Source organism: Sycon ciliatum, chromosome 10 (genome assembly GCF_964019385.1).
Source record: "Sycon ciliatum chromosome 10, ocSycCili1.1, whole genome shotgun sequence".
NCBI classification, from domain to species: domain Eukaryota; kingdom Metazoa; phylum Porifera; class Calcarea; order Leucosolenida; family Sycettidae; genus Sycon; species Sycon ciliatum.
The window spans coordinates 4,066,378-4,080,634 of record NC_088652.1 but is presented as its reverse complement, the minus strand read 5'-3'; positions in this window follow the sequence as shown (position 1 = coordinate 4,080,634).

Sequence of the window (14,257 nt, the reverse complement as noted above, 5' to 3'; positions counted from 1 at the left end):
TGAAGTGTGGAGAGTGAAGAGTTACTGCTAGGTGCAGGCAGTGTAAAATATTGATATCGATTGTCCATTACTGTAACAAGCGCTGAATGGAGCACGTAAATATGGAGTTAACTAGCGCATGCCTGGCGTCAGGAGGTGTAAGGCCATTACGGTGCTATATTTGGCGTTAATCATAACAATAATGGTGCAGTGTGTCTGGTTCCATTGGGCATCAGGTTGTTCTGTCCATGTCCGGTTTTACGTGATTCCGTTATACTTAGCGAGCCGGTATTTGTTTGCATGACGACATTTGGCGATGATTTCACTTCGCTTGTTGAGGGTTTTGGTCTTGTCAGCAGTGAGTATACGCACCTTCTCCGTGGTGCAAAGGCAACATCTCTTTGTTGCGGGGTTGTAGGAGCTGGCCTTGTCCTTGATTCTCCAGGACAGGTGATACTCTTTTTTGTCGTTTTTCTTTTTCCAGAGGTGTTTGGAGAGCTCCGTGTTAGTGCGGTACTTTTCGTGGCGGAAGGACATCGTGTGGTTGTTGTATCTTGTTTTGAACGTTGTCTCTGCTGAGCCGATGTATGTCCTGAGCTCATCCTGGCTGGTGACGTGTGCTTCATAGATGATGTGAGAGGCCTGGCAACGTCCTTCCATGGGGCATTCCTGCTTTTTCCTACAATTACAAGGTTTTTCAGGAGGTTCTTGTATCAGTTGCCGCTTGTTGTGCCCACTGATAATCGCTGCGATGTTGGGCATACATGAATAGCTAACCTTCACGTTATGTCGGTTGAAGATCTTTTTCAGGGGGGTGTTTTTGAAATGCCGGTCGATCATTGTGAGGAAGGCAGCAGCGACGTTTGTTCTCACGTTACGGCTGAAAGGAGGGTTGAACCATGTTATATTTCTTTTTCGGTTTCGCTTTCTGTTTTTCTGTGCTGGTTGCCCCATGTACTCAATACCTTCCGCGTATCCACTGGCCAATAATGCGTTGTTGTACATAGGCGCAGCTTCGTTAAATGCTTCCTCACTTGATGAGTTGGTTGACACGCGTCGGCTTATTCCTGCTGGCAGTTGCTTTATTATGGACGGTGGGTGGTTTGAGTGAGTGTTGATGTACTGCGGTGTGTCGCCTGGCTTTCGGTGTGGCATGTATCCTCCGGTTGACAGGTTGAACGTCACGTCGAGGAAATTTACCACTTTTAGGTTGGTGTCAATCGTTACCTTTAGTCCATGCCCTGCAAACACCGCCGTCAAACTCTTCCGTATGCGCTCTGCCGCGCTGCCGGTGGTGTTTCTCAGCACAGCCAAGCCGTCGTCCCTGTACAGGCCGATCTGCGCTCTGCCGACGTGGGCTGTTAGTTCTTGGAGCATATATACGCCAACCAGCTCACACACTTCCGCGCCATCGAACGAGCCCATGGTGACATCGAACGTGCTGGCGTTGTTCTTCTTCACCCAAGGTTGGCCGTCTTTGAACAACACTGATTTTCGTGCGTGCATGACAATCTCCCTTTCCCCGTCCTCGATGTTAGTGTACGTGGACGCAAAATCCAGGGCCTTCACGAGGAGTGCCTCTGTGATGGAGGGATAATACTCTACAACGTCAAAGCATATGAATGTGTGCTGTTGCTTGTCCTGGATGTTTTCGTACCACTCGATGACTGATGCCGTGCTCCTCCAAAGGTTGACGTCCGTTGCCGACCTGACGGCTCTCACAATTCTGTCCAGTATGGATTTACTCACGACTCCAAGTTCAGACTTTGCGGGGTTGATAAGCCTGCACGGGAGGTTGTTGGCGAAGCGATCCTTGTGGTCCTTCAAACTCACAAATGCCTCTGACTTTGCCATCGCGTCGACCCGGTCACTGATATTCAGGCGCTCCGCCAACTGCTGTGCTTCTTGATTAATATCGGTGTATGTTGTGTCCGGTGCTTGTCTATAATTGGCCGTGACGTTGTCTCTCAGCAGTTTCTCGTATTGACGCTTGCTTACTTTGTATAGGTTTTTTGTTTTGTCGGCTTTCACTATGATGTCGTCCGTGTCTGTTAGCGCTTTGACGTCCTCCTTCAATTGCCGCTGGAATGGATCCGACACATTTCTGAATTCCAGGTCTGCTACCAGGTTCAAAAGTTCGTCTTCGAATGCCTTTAGCTGCGGCACTGGCGGTGGCGTCTTCTGGCTTGGGAAACCATATGTCTCGGTCTCCTGCGCTCTGGTCTCGCCGTTGAGAAAGAAGAACGCCTTCCACCTCATCCGGCGTATTACACTCTCCACTTTCTCCACCAGACGCTTTCGGTAGGAGTCTGCTGATGGGATGGGTATATTCCCGAGGGAATAGCCGAGGTCCGTCCGTCTTGGTGGGTCCATAGCTGCGGTATCTGAGAAAGAGTGCTCAATCTATAAAAGAGAGCCTTCACACAGGGGGAGAAGTGGTCCCGTCCACCGCAAAGAGGGCTCAACAGCGCTGGGGTGCACTGGAGCTAGTACACAATGGAAGCGGTCCTCACCAAGAAAAAACAATCCGTTGCTACTCCGAGTTTCTTGAGTTTTTCAATCGTCAGGCAACTTTTCTAACTAAAGCAGGGCTGTCAGGTCCACTAAAGAAATACACAACCACACAGCAAGGCACACAAAAGAGAAAGCGTGAAGTGTGGAGAGTGAAGAGTTACTGCTAGGTGCAGGCAGTGTAAAATATTGATATCGATTGTCCATTACTGTAACAAGCGCTGAATGGAGCACGTAAATATGGAGTTAACTAGCGCATGCCTGGCGTCAGGAGGTGTAAGGCCATTACGGTGCTATATTTGGCGTTAATCATAACAATAATGGTGCAGTGTGTCTGGTTCCATTGGGCATCAGGTTGTTCTGTCCATGTCCGGTTTTACGTGATTCCGTTATACTTAGCGAGCCGGTATTTTACACTGCCTGCACCTAGCAGTAACTCTTCACTCTCCACACTTCACGCTTTCTCTTTTGTGCGCCTTGCTGTGTGGTTGTGTATTTCTTTAGTGGACCTGACAGCCCTGCTTTAGTTAGAAAAGTTGCCTGACGATTGAAAAACTCAAGAAACTCGGAGTAGCAACGGATTGTTTTTTCTTGGTGAGGACCGCTTCCATTGTGTACTAGCTCCAGTGCACCCCAGCGCTGTTGAGCCCTCTTTGCGGTGGACGGGACCACTTCTCCCCCTATCTATATATATATATATACACACAACAACAAGGTTGTCAGTTTCATAATACCAAAAGCTTTTCACCCATTTTCATCAGTGGTTACATGGGAATGAGCAAGAACGAAAACGAAGCCAGAATTTATACTAGGGGTAGAGAATCAGCAAGAATATTCTTACGCGCCTCAAATTCACACTACACTACCATAAGAATGTATGGAGCAGTGGAAAAATGCGGGAAACAACATGGTAGTGTAGTGTGAACTTGAGGCGCGTAAGAATATTCTTGCTGATTCTCTACCCCTAGTATAAATTCTGGCTTAGTTTTCGTTCTTGCTCATTCCCATGTAACCACTGATGAAAATGGGTGAAAAGCTTTTGGTATTATGAAACTGACAACCTTGTTGTTGTGTGTATATAAAGTTTGTTCGCCTACCTCTCTATTTATATATATATATATATATATATATATATATATAGAACAATAGAAGTATTTCTTGCGTCGGCAAAAAGTGCTCAATGTCCTAAGACAGAGCGGGGTTATACACTCAGACACAAAGGATCTCCAAGTTTCTCACTGTTGCTACTCTGAGTTTCGTGCAAAAGCACTCTTCAGGCAACTTACTCTTCTCTCGCATCAGTATCCCTTTACATACCAGAAAAGACGAAAAGAAGCACCCTAGGTGGGAATCACAGGTGGGGAAAAGAAGCACGCTAGCCAGTTTAGGTGGGAATCACAGGTGAAGATAAATGTGGCAAGTGTGGTAGTGTGAGCAATCGCGCAGGCCGGGTGGTGTGCATAAAGTGAAGTGTGGCAGTAGGATGCATGCACATTAGATAGCAGGAGTTCTGTATATGTGTGACAGATAGCAAGCGCAGTCTACAGTTCAGGTCACCTCCGATAGGAGGTACTTGGTGCTGTGGCGACATTTTGTGACCAGGCTGCATCTGGTGTTGAGGAGCGATGCCTTGTCACTCTTCATTATGGCGATCTTCTCCGATAGGCATAGGTTGCACCGCTTCGAGATTCTTTTGTAGGCGCTGGATCTCTGCCTGATTCTCCACGAGATGTTGACGCCTTCACCTGCCTCTTTCAATGCCCATGCATGCTTCGACAATTCTGTGCTGTTTCTGTGTGGGGCATTCCGGAACGATGACGTGTGGTTGTTGAACCGGAGTTTGAACGGGGTTTCGGAGATGCCGATATTTCCCAGAAGGATCTGCTCTAAGAAAAATATTTAACAAAAACACGCTCAAAGTCAGCTACAGCTGTTCGCCTAACTTAGCCTCAATAATCAAGGGCCACAACGCGAAAGTCCTCAGACAGCCGGAAGAAAAGAGATGTAACTGCCGTGTCAAAGCAAACTGCCCACTCAACGGGGACTGCAACGCCAGCGAGATAGTATACGAAGCTACAGTGGACTCCAATCTCAGCCGGAAGAAGTATATCGGCATCTCCGAAACCCCGTTCAAACTCCGGTTCAACAACCACACGTCATCGTTCCGGAATGCCCCACACAGAAACAGCACAGAATTGTCGAAGCATGCATGGGCATTGAAAGAGGCAGGTGAAGGCGTCAACATCTCGTGGAGAATCAGGCAGAGATCCAGCGCCTACAAAAGAACCTCGAAGCGGTGCAACCTATGCCTATCGGAGAAGATCGCCATAATGAAGAGTGACAAGGCATCGCTCCTCAACACCAGATGCAGCCTGGTCACAAAATGTCGCCACAGCACCAAGTACCTCCTATCGGAGGTGACCTGAACTGTAGACTGCGCTTGCTATCTGTTACACATATACAGAACTCCTGCTATCTAATGTGCATGCATCCTACTGCCACACTTCACTTTATGCACACCACCCGGCCTGCGCGATTGCTCACACTACCACACTTGCCACATTTATCTTCACCTGTGATTCCCACCTAGACTGGCTAGCGTGCTTCTTTTCTCCACCTGTGATTCCCACCTAGGGTGCTTCTTTTCGTCTTTTCTGGTATGTAAAGGGATACTGATGTGAGAGAAGAGTAAGTTGCCTGAAGAGTGCTTTTGCACGAAACTCAGAGTAGCAACACTGAGAAACTTGGAGATCCTTTGTGTCTGAGTGTATAACCCCGCTCTGTCTTAGGACATTGAGCACTTTTTGCCGACGCAAGAAATACTTCTATTGTTCTATATATATATATATATATACTCAATCTGCGGACAGCATGCTGTTTCGTTCTTTTTGAACTCATCAGCGCAGCACAGAGAAAATGAGGCCGAACCTGATAGCAATGGAAATAAAAATTTCCAATCAGGCCCGAACGTACCTTGCCAGAGTGCTCAAACTGACAAGTCAGTGAGCTCTGCATAACGCAAACAGCATTATGTATATATATATATATGTTGGACTCAGTAGAGCGTCCAGCCCCTATATGATGTCCAACCCCTATATAGAGTCCATTGGTCCAAAATCCACTGTACAGAGTCCAAACTTGGAATCAACTGTGAGCTCAAAGTTTAGATGAACATCACTCCCTGTATAGAGTCCAGCCAATTGGCTTCACCCCTATATAGTATCCATTGGTCCAAAATCAACTGTACGGAGTCCAAACTTTGAAATCAACTATAAAGAGTCTTTATGTGGACAACACTTCCTGTATAAAGTCCAGCCAATTAGGCATCCCTATCCAGAGTTCGAAATTAGACATAGGATCTGCTGTAAGCAGTGAATATTAACCAGAAAACGGCCTCTCCCTTTAATCCTTTACATCATTCACTTCTCAAGATAAAAAATAAGTATTGAGGCGCCACTGCAGCCACTTCATTACATGAAAAACCCTACAAACACAATCCTCAAATCAAGTGGTCTCTTCGCAGACGCTGCAAATTACAATAATTATTATCTCAATCATGTGGTGTTGCCAAATTATTGTGCTCGCACACACATGCACACACCCACACAACGCCAAGAAAATACCTAGAAAAAAACCAAGAATCGAAAGATAATAATGGAGAGCCAAGGATTAATTATTTTTTTCAAATTATTGTGCGGGCGCACACACACACACACACACACACACAAACTTATACAACGCCAAGAAAACACCAAGAAAAGAGTAGAGACACAATACACACGCAACTCCAACAGCCATGCAAACATCCACCCATTTATACGTAAAGTCAAGAGGGATAACAAAAAATTATACGAAACGAATGCATACGTGGCCGTGGGCGGATGCACGCACGTTTACATACATGTACATGTAGTAGTGTAAGAGAGTAACATAGTGCAGTAGTCAGCATAATACTAGCACATGCTGAGACTGCAATAGCAAGCTTCACCATTGCTCATGGCCATGCAAATGTTCAGCAGTACTCAGTTCCGCAAGCTTCTGAAGATCAGCACACCTGCAACAATTAGATAACACAAGGATACCCTTATTAGGGTAATGATGCATGGGAGCACACAACTACCAAGTTCTCAACGAATGTGACGCTCAATAAAAATCCATCCACTCAAAGACCTGTGAACAGGTGACGGTGGGAACAATAATCTATTAGTAATACTTATGATCAAGTACGAGGAATAAGATCGTTTGTGCACACTCAAGACGCACAGACACACCACCATACATGTAGTGTACACAGTGTTTCACTTCACTGCAACTAAATTGAAATGAGATGATTTGAACAATCTGTACAGCGTTGCCGTCAGTCAGTCTTCCCCGAGATGGAAATGCAATGATTCAATGATTTGTTGTCACGAGGCAGTTTCACTGACACAGTGTCATGTTTGTCACATCAAAACGGTTACTTCAGGGAATACGAGTACATGTATTAGCTTGAGAAGCTTTTTCTTGTCATCAGCATACAAGAAATCCTCCTCCTACTACTACTAGTACACTGGCACTGCGTTTGTGGATCCCATTGTATTTGACATCATACTAGAGCCTAGTAGAGGAAGAGTGTCGTGGAGTTCACATAATTATCATAGGGATAAAAATACATTTCTCATGAAATAAAATAATATTGATGATAACTAGACTAGACGATCGTATACGATTGATGCAAAGTCCTTGCAGTCCTTGAGGACTATTACGAAGTGGTTGATTACTTTTAGGGCATTCATTCAAGCAACATCAAACAAACGCGATACACTCCTTGAAAAATGGAAAAAAAATTCAAGCATATTACGACAGAACAGCAGACTAATCGAAACGAATCAAGCTTCCTTACCTCAGTCATCGTCCTGCCATGTAGTTGGACAGCCTTTTGACACGGTGGTACAGGCAGCTCTTGTCCAGACAAACAGGATATCCTTGTGGCGTCGAACGAAAGAGAGTGTCAGTGTATCTGACTCGTCAGATTGGAACTGTGCTGAACTTTTCTCGTTCTCCGCTTTCTGCTTTCATCCCTCGCTCTGATGAAACCGTTCAAACGTCTTACTGGCAGCAATGGCCAGCCAAACAGGGATCCTTGTGGCGTCGAACGAAAGAGAGTGTCGGTGTTCCTGACTCGTCAGATTTGAACTGTGCTGAACTTTTCTCGTTCTGCAATTTCTGCTTTCATCCCGCGCACTGATGAAACGTCTTCCGAGAACCACAAGACGCTTTCCAGATTTGATTTTGAACGTCTCCTTATCCTACTTGGTTACCTCGAGACAGATTACTGTCAGCAACTGCACAGCAGAACTGGCAGCCATGGCTGAAGTGAAGAAAGGAATGCGCTGCCACGAGGCAAGCAAAACTGAAAAGGTGTTTGTTCTCTTTTGGGCACAACTCACAGGACGGCGTGACTGGATAAACTGGACTCCTGGACCGTGAATAGGGGACTTGTAGAAAAAGTGTACTCCTTATAGGGGATTGCGCGGCAGGATGAAGCTGATCAAAACTGAGTGGACTCCTGGACTCTGTATAGTGGATTTTGGACCAATGGACTCTATATAGGGTGCTGGACATCATATAGTGCATGGACTCTATACTGAGTCCTACATATATATATATATATACTGTTGTGAATTCCAGCAGAAATCCAAGAGAGCTCGATACCTGGAAGGTAGAGCCGTGACACACTAGTCAGAACAACAGATGGCTTGATCAGTCACAACTTAAAGTTTCATGCCATCTCAGGCACTCATCAGGTGATATGAACATCAAGAAAAATAACCCACTATTTAAAGCCCAGTATGGCGGGACAAGGATAACAGAAAGCGCTAGGGGCGCTATCAACTCATATCCGATTCAGTGTCATAGCCAGTAAGGATCGCGGTACTAAGGTGATAAAGGATAAAGGTGATAAAGGTGATAAAACTGAGCTGGCCTAGCTAGTGAGTTCCGCGGTGCAAAGATGATGATGGTGACAAGGCGGCAGAGAGCTATCAACTGGCCCTACTGCCTGGAGGCAGGGTGCCGAGAAGATCATGTTATCGGTGTTGACAGCATGAATTTATTTTGATGTCGACATTTGGATATCAACTCCGACCGCTTGTTGAGGCTCGATCTCCTGTCGGCAGTGATTATTCTCGCCTTCTCCTCGAGGCACAGGCTGCATCTTTTTGTTATGTTGCTGTAGGCCTTGGCCTTCTGGACCACTCGCCACTTGATGTCGTGCGTCTTGCCATTATCTTTTAATTCCCACACATGCTTTGAGAGGCCCGTGGATTTGCGGTATCCAGGAAGCTTGATGGATGTCTTGTGGTTCCCGTATCGAAGCTTGAATGGAGGCTCCGTACTGCCAATGTAGGTTTTGGGCCCATCGCTGTGGCCATCACTCGACACCTCCGCCGCGTAGACTATGCTGGTTGCTTGGCACGCTCCGTTGAGAGGGCACTGGTCCTTGCGATGGCAGTTGCACGGCTTGTCCGGTTCCTGGACGCACAATTGACGCTTATTGTGGCCACTGATAATGTGGGCCATATTCGGCAAACAGGAGTAGCTCACCTTCACATTGAAGCGGTTGAAGATTTTGTTCATTTTGGACCCCTTAGGAAAATGCTTGTCGATCAGCCGGAGGAAGGTGCCGGCGATGTTGGTCCGGACACTCTTGGAGTATGGCGGGTTAAACCACACCACATTCCGTTTCCTTTTTCTTTTTTGCTTGCTGCCGTTCATTGCAGCAGGTGGCGTTGGGTCAATGTACTTGATGTTGGCAGGTAATCCGCTGGCCGCTAATGCATTGCGATATGCAGGGGCAGCATCGGCGAATACGCCGCTGTCGGCAGATATGCTTGAGACACGTCGAGCGATCATATCAGGGATGTTCCGTAGTATGGATGGTGGGTGATTGGACATGGCGTTGACGTAGAGAGGTGCGTCTCCAGGTTTACGATACGGCTGGAATTTCCCGGTGTCGAGTCTGAGCGTGACGTCTAGGAAATTCACTGTCGAAAGATTAACGTCGATAGTGATTTTTAGATCATACTGCTTGAATACTTCGATAATGGACTTCCTCGTGCGGTCGGCAACTGGCCCTGGTGCATTTTTCAGCACGGCAAGGCCGTCGTCTCTGTAAAGTCCAATTCCGGCCTCATCGACGTGCACAGACAACTTGCTCAATAGGAAAGCACCGACGAGCTCACATATCTCTGCTCCATCGTACGATCCCATCGCCACGTCGAAGTTGCATTGTGCGTTGTTCTTTATCCATGGACGGCCGCCCTGGAACAGGAGTGACCTACGGGAGTGCATGATGATGTCGATGTCACTTTGAGTCAGTGCGGCAAACTTCTCAGCAAATGCCAGTGCAGACCGGAGGAGAGGCTCGCGAAGCTGCACCCCACCCCTCCAGAAAAGCCGTGCAACTGCCGTGACAAGGCCAACTGCCCGCTGCGTTGAGCATGCCAGACCGATTGTGTCGTGTACGAAGCAGCCGTGGGCGGCGCAAACGACCCTAAGTACTACATTGGTTCGGCTGAGACGCCCTTCAAACTTCGTCACGCCAATCACAAGACCTCAATGCGGCACGAGAAATACCGCAACTCCACCGAGCTGTCAAGCTACGTTTGGTCGCTCAAAAACCAGGGTCAGGAGTACAACGTGTCATGGAACGTCAAGCGCAGAGCCAAGTCGTCCAGCCCAACAACTAAGCGCTGTAACCTCTGTCTAACAGAGAAGCTAGAAATTATCACGGCCGACAAAGCAACCCTCCTGAACACAAGGTGTGACCTCATCGCCAAATGCCGGCACAGCACTAGATACCAGCTGAGCAAGTATTCAGGTGTGACTTAGCCAAATAGCGCATACTGGCTCTGCTGTAGTACAGGCATCCAGTATGCTTTGCTAAGCAAGGCATGTCCTGGTGTGGCACTGGCTCTGCTGTAGTACAGGCATCCAGCACGCACCTGACGCTTCACACCTGAAAGACTAGTGCAACCATCGCACCCAGCTGAAACTCCTCAGACTTCACTGGCTCTGCTGTAGTACAGGCATCCAGCACCCAACACCTGAATCCTAACACCACCAAAGAGGCAAGTGCCGCCATTGCACCTAACTGTAACTCGTCGGACTTAATTGGCTCTGCTGTAGTACAGGCATCCAACAGATAGCGCCTTGGCAAATTGGCTCTGCTGTAGTACAGGCATCCAACAGCTGGCACCCCCCCCCTCCCCCCCCACTGCAAATTGGCTCTGCTGTAGTACAGGCATCCAACAGCTAGCGCCTTGGCAAATTGCACTGCCCCACTATGCTATAGTCATCTAGCACTCAGCTTCACACACTTCTCAGCCGGCAAGTTAGCCCATTGATTACGTATCAGGGGTCCCGCTAAGCCTTACACTTGCTTCCGCCTGCATCCACCTTAAATTCCCATTATGCTTTGACCAGTCTGCATTGAATATTGTTCGCCTGATGATTGCACACAGTGCATGAAACTCGGAGTAGCGAAATATTACGAGTGATCCATTGTTTGTTGACATGTATATATATATATACTCAATCTGCGGACAGCATGCTGTTTCGTTCTTTTTGAACTCATCAGCGCAGCACAGAGGAAATGAGGCCGAACCTGATAGCAATGGAAATAAAAATTTCCAATCAGGCTCGAACGTACCTTGCCAGAGTGCTCAAACTGACAAGTCAGTGAGCTCTGCATAACGCAAACAGCAAAGGCACTACCCCACGCAAGAGTGCTCAACTGCTACAAGAGCAGGAGCGAAATACTCAATCTGCGGACAGCATGCTGTTTCGTTCTTTTTGAACTCATCAGCGCAGCACAGAGGAAATGAGGCCGAACCTGATAGCAATGGAAATAAAAATTTCCAATCAGGCTCGAACGTACCTTGCCAGAGTGCTCAAACTGACAAGTCAGTGAGCTCTGCATAACGCAAACAGCAAAGGCACTACCCCACGCAAGAGTGCTCAACCTCTACAAGAGCAGGAGCGAAATATATATGTCCGCAGATTGAGTATATACACACAACAACAAGGTTGTCAGTTTCATAACACTAAAAGCTTTTCACCCATTTTCATCAGTAGGTACATGGGAATGAGCAAGAACGAAAACGAAGCCAGAATTTATACTGGGGGTAGAGAATCAGCAAGAATATTCTTACGCGCCTCAAGTTCACACTACACTACCATAAGAATGTATGGAGCAGTGGAAAAATGCGGGAAACAACACATGAGGGGAATGCAGTACCAGAACAAACACGTGATAAAGTTGTCAGTCCGGTTGCAGCTTGAACAGCCGCAGCACCTTGATGTGCTTTTTTTGTCGACACAGCTCTGGCCTCAAACTGCGAATGTACAGCGCCTCCAGTGTGAATCTGTGCGCGCTGTTCCGGGCTGGTGTGATGACACTGAAGCTGCTGTTGCGTTCTTGCGGGATGCATTCAGGTTGCGCCTGCAAATGCTTTGTGATGGCGCTATCACTTGTTGCCACACGTTTGTCAGGCGGCTTCTTGTACAGCTTGTCTGGGATATGCTGCTTGATCCTTTCCGAGAATCGATGACATGTCTCACCAACGTACGTTCGCTCACAGCGACACGCATACTTATAAATAAAATTACTATTTTCAAGAGTTGGTGAAACATCCTTCGCGATAGACCTGAATGCGGGCCTGGTTGTATAAATTACAATGGGGGATACTGTAGGATAGCAGTTCAAAATTGCAGCTTTAATCTTTTTGCGGAAGGCAATGCAATTTTGCCCTTTCCACGGCAATTTTGTGATAATACGCGTTGCAGGTTCAAGTTGTGCAGAAGCTGTATCTGGGCTAGGTTCAAGAACGCTTGTCATGACTCGCTTGAGTACTTTGAGAGGGTAACCGTTAGAACACAGAATATCCTCTAGCTTAGCAATTTCAGCTGATAATAGCTGATATATATATATATATATATGTCAACAAACAATGGATCACTTGTAATATTTTGCTACTCCGAGTTTCATGCACCGTGTGCAATCATCAGGCAAACAATATTCAATGCAGACTGGTCAAAGCATAATGGGAATTTAAGATATATATATATGGGGGGAAGTGGTCCCGTCAATATTTTACACTGCCTGCACCTAGCAGTAACTCTTCACTCTTCACACTTCACGCTTTCTTTTTGTGCGCCTTGCTGTGTGGTTGTGTATTTCTTTAGTCGACCTGACAGCCCTGTTTTAGTTAGAAAAGTTCCCTGACGATTGAAAAACTCAAGAAACTCGGAGTAGCAACGGATTGTTTTTTCTTGGAGTGGACCGCTTCCATTGTATATATATATATATCGCGCAATGCCCGCTACTTTTTGTAGTTTGAGCACTCTGGCGCTAGAGCGACGAGCTACCTTAATGTCTGTGGTGCCTCCTTTGCACCATGGCTGGTAGCTCGGCCTATTTATTTAGCTTGTAGCTGTACTGATGAGGCCTTTATGGCCGAAACAGCTTGCTGTCTACAGCATTGGGTATATATATTATATATATATACAATGGAAGCGGTCCTCACCAAGATCCGTTGCTACTCCGAGTTTCTTGAGTTTTTCGAAAAACTCAAGAAACTCGGAGTAGCAACGGATTGTGTTTTCTTGGAGAGGACCGCTTCCATTGTGTACTAGCTCCAGTGCACCCCAGCGCTGTTGAGCCCTCTTTGCGGTGGACGAGACCACTTCCCCCTGTATATATATATATATATACCCAATGCTGTAGACAGCAAGCTGTTTCGGCCATAAAGGCCTCATCAGTACAGCTACGAGCTAAATAGGCCGAGCTACCAGCCATGGTGCAAATGACGCACCACAGACATTAAGATAGCTCGTTGCTCTAGCGCCAGAGTGCTCAAACTACAAAAAGTAGCGGGCATTGCGTGATGCAGCAGCACTAGAGCAGCCTACTGAGAGTGCTCAACAAGGCGAAAGCCGAGGAGCATGATACCCAATGCTGTAGACAGCAAGCTGTTTCGGCCATAAAGGCCTCATCAGTTCAGCTACGAGCTAAATAGGCCGAGCTACCAGCCATGGTGCAAATGAGGCACCACGGACATTAAGATAGCTCGTCGCTCTAGCGCCAGAGTGCTCAAACTACAAAAAAATATATATATTTATTACAACATCTCAAGACTCGGTGGAAACACCGGCCAATGTTAAGAGGGTGGTAGATTGCCAACCATGGCGATAAATAAAAGTAAGGGGAGGGAAAAGAAAGAGTAGCAAAATAAACAGCAACAACAACTCCGTAAAGAAAGATGATGTCAAATAAAAACAGTGAAAACACAGAGACGCAAAGGACATGTGGATAATGAGCTATTTATGTCGTAGTAAATAAGGGGCGGCACGGATCTTAAACAGGCGGAGTGAGGTCAGATCCTTAACTTCTCTGGGAAGAGTGAGCCAAACAGAATAAGCATTAAAGAGAGGGGAGCGCAAAAGAGTGGATGAGTTACACTTAGGGAGTAAGATAAGAAGACCATATCCCCAATTCATTTCGCCAGGAACTTAACAATTTCATTCATCTTGGGCACCCTGTAAGAAGACCTTAGGGTCTGTTGGGAATGCCCAAGTAAAATAATAAAATAAAATACAAAAAATAGGTCTGTGGGAAACACCCTTGTAAAATAAAAGTTAATAATAATAATAATTTAAAAATTCGACGAGGAGACAATAATTTTAATATGGCAATAAGTAGGACGAGCTGAAGCGACATTTGGAT